The sequence below is a fragment of the Rhincodon typus genome, chromosome 5 (genome assembly GCF_021869965.1).
Source record: "Rhincodon typus isolate 14 chromosome 5, sRhiTyp1.1, whole genome shotgun sequence".
NCBI lineage: Eukaryota > Metazoa > Chordata > Chondrichthyes > Orectolobiformes > Rhincodontidae > Rhincodon > Rhincodon typus.
Window position 1 is genome coordinate 19,860,828 of NC_063336.1, and position 3,577 is coordinate 19,864,404.

At 43.1% G+C, this 3,577-nt stretch overlaps 1 long non-coding RNA gene across 1 annotated transcript in view; it reads left to right on the plus strand.

The window, feature by feature from the left end:
- LOC125483119 overlaps positions 1-3,577 on the plus strand; it is a 48,612-nt gene that overhangs the window by 168 nt on the left and 44,867 nt on the right. The gene's annotated exons all lie outside the window — the stretch shown is intronic.

Here is a 3,577-nt window from a genome sequence, read left to right on the forward strand (position 1 = left end):
GTAAGCACGGGGATGGCACGCTCCATTGAATACACCCTTTGGTTCTGTCTTTACAAAGGGGGAAACAGTTCTACCACCCCCACACCCCGCGTTAAAATGTTGGGCAAGGCAGGGTGTAGTGAGGAGGAGGAGCTGGGGAAACGGCGGAGATGAGTGTGAAGAGGGAATGGGCGTTGAGGGGAAGTTGAAGGGAATGAACTCAAACAGCAAACTTCATGATCTACATCCAAAACTACTGATGTGCACGAGTGGGAAAGGAACTGGTGACCTTTGGACGTTCAACAGATTCTGCAACACGTCCAATCGATTGCATGGATTCTAATGTAACCAAGATCTATAAACAGTGAGGCAGAGTGGAAAGGCGACATTATACATAGTAAAAACCGAAAGAACTGCGGATGCTGTAAATCGGGAACGAAAACAGAAGTTGCTGGAAAGGCTCAGCAGGTCTGGCAGCATCTGTGAAGGAAAAAAAGAGTTAACGTTTCGGGTCCAGTGACCCTTCCTCACAACTATATAATACACAGTAACATCAGGACGGAGGAAAATGCTACAGTGCATTATAAAGAAATACCACGAGACACAGGCCAACCATGCTGGACAAAGCTCCAGCTTGCGAGAGAAAATGAGATTGGGCATTTTCAGACTAGTATGGCCGTAGGTGCTGGCACCTGCTTTTTCTCCCAACTTCAAGCTGTGCTGGCCAGATACAGCTTCTTTGCTGGTCTTTCTCTTTTTCTGCTTTGTTTATTTTTTCTCTCTTTTTCGTGTATTCTTCCCTCCCTCCTTCCAGTTAGCTTTCAGCCCGCACTTCCCCACCAGGCCGTGAAAATCTCCTACATCCCCTCACAGGCCAATTGCAAGCCCTCACTGTGCTTCACAACACTCCAGCCTGCATTATCTCCTCCTTCAAAATTCCTCTTTTCATCACTGCTGCCCGCACACAGCGAGCAGCCCCAATCCCTTTCTATCTTCTTTCTTGTTGCTTTTGCCAGCGCACTGCTCTCCATTCTATCTCCAGCCAGCAGGAAACTGATGCCAGGAACAGTGAGTGTGCCTCCAGCTCCAGCAGCAAAAATAGCCTGCCGCTCGATTGCATGGCAAAACACAACTGCTGAAAGGGGAAATGAGCAACCACTGATGGTGGAAAAAGCTTACTGCACCTGATATTCCCAGGCAGGCTCCCAGAGAAGTATGAACCAGTTTGCTTATCTTCTGAGATGAGAAACACAGGGGCAGAAACGGAAGACCAGAAACTGAGGGTGAGAAACACAGGATGAGAAACAGAGGGGCAGAAGCTGAGGTGCAGAAATAGAGGATAGGAAACTGAAGGGCAGAAACAGAAAATGAGAAACAGAGGAATGTTCCATCAGAGTTACATAGCATCTACAAACTTCTAAAACTGCTATTGTCTAATTTAGTACACCATCCATCAATAATTGCCTGAAATAACGGAAGCAGTTTTAATGAAGAAAATATCTTTCTAAAGTCGTAATTTGTAATTTCATCAGAAAGAGGTGGATCTACTCCAATGGCCTGTGTTTATCAATTCAAGGTATAACCTGTCACAAGTTTCATTCTGAAGAAAAGTTTGCACCACCAACAACTTTATGATTTATGTGCTTTATCAAAGAAGGCATAAATGCATGATATATAACTTTGAATGTTTCTTAATTAATTTGCAGGCATTATTATTTGTTTTTGTATTCAGTTTCATTTCTTACTGTTGACTATCACAGTTTTACTTCTCATTTCCAATGTGTTATCATACAATTTGTTTACACAAATGTTGGTGGACTTTTGAAACTCTCTACCACAAACAATAGTGGATGCTGGATCTGATGTTAATTTTAAATCTGAGGTAGATTTTTTGTTTTGTTGAGCAAAAGCATTAAGAGAAATGCACCAAAGGCAGGTATATGGACTTAGGCCACAGATTAGCCATGATCTCATTGAATGAAGCTGAATGGTCTATTCCCGTTCCGATGTTCCTATAATTATCATCACACTTAAATGGATACCTCAGCTACATTAATTTTGTAAATGAGGACAACAGAACAATTTCAGAAATGTTATGTTTGACTTTGAGAAATAGCGTCATATACAAACAAAGATGATTGTCAGGCTAAGATCTGGACCTGTTGGTTTATACAGCTTGCTCCAAGCAGTTACAATGCTTTGTGCACAACAGTAAATTAACTTGCTGTTCCTCCTAAGCCATGTAAGCAAAATTGAAAGCCAGATAAACACTGCATGACATCTGGATAAAAAAAACATAAAATGGCTGTTCTCGACAATCAGTTAAACAATCAACTTGAGCTCAAGAAATCAAATCAGCCCCAATGTACGTTACACGCTATTTACATTTATATGATTTGATATCCAACCTAATCTAAACAGAGGGGCAGAAACAGGTGGAAAAACAGAGGGGCAGAATCTGAGGGGCAAAAAGAGAGGATGACATCCAGAGAATGAAAAACAAAGAGGAGAAACAGAAGATAAGAAACAGGTGCAGAAACACAGAATGAGAAACAGGATGAGAAATACAGTATGAGAAACAGAGGAGCATAAACAGAGGATGAGAAACAGACCAACAGAAACAGGGGATGAGAAACAGGGGGGCTGAAACAGACGATGAGGAACAGAGGGACAGAAACAGAAGATGAGAAACAGAGGGGCATAGACAGACAATGAGAAATAGAGGGGTAGAAATGGAGATAAAAAAGCAGAGGATGAGAAACGGAGGGGCAGCAATGGAGAAGAAGAAACAAAGGATGAGAGAAAAGGGACATAAACAGAATGAGAGTCAGAGGAGTAGAAATGGAGGATGAGAAACCGGGGCAGAAACAGAGGGCCTGAACAGGGGTGCTGAAACAGAGAATGCGAAACTGAGGATGAGAAACAGAGTGGCAGAAACAAGTGATGAGTTACAGAGGGGCTGAAGTAGAGGATGTGAAACAGAGGGGCAAAAACAGTGTATGAGAAACAGAGGGACAGAAGCAGAGGATGAGAAACAGAGAGGCCGAAACATAGGATGATAAACATAGGGGCAGAAACAGTATGAGAAACAGAGGGGCAATAACAGAATGAGAAACAGATATGCCTCGTTTCGGCCTAACAAACAGAGGGTCAGAAACATGGGGGCTGAAGCATAGGGGCACAAACAGGATGCGAAACAAGGAATCAGAAACCGAGGAACAGAAACAGGGGCTGAAACACGGGGGCAGACACAGAGGATCTGAAACAGATGAGCAGAAACAGAAGGAGAAATGGAGGGGCAGAAACAGAGGATGAGATACAGAGAATGAGAAACGGGCATAAACAGTGGATGAGAAACAGAGGGGCAGGAACAGAGAATGAGAAACAATGAGAAATAGAGGGGCAAAAACAGGATGAAAAATAGATGGGAAAATACAGAGGTGCAAAAATTGAGGACGGGAAACGGTATGAGAATCAGAGGGGCAGAAACAGAGGCAAAATCAGAGGCGCACAAAGAGAGGATGAGAAACGCAGGATGAGAAAAAGGGGACGAAACGGGCAGAAACAGAAGGTGAGAAAAGAAAGGATTAGAAACAGA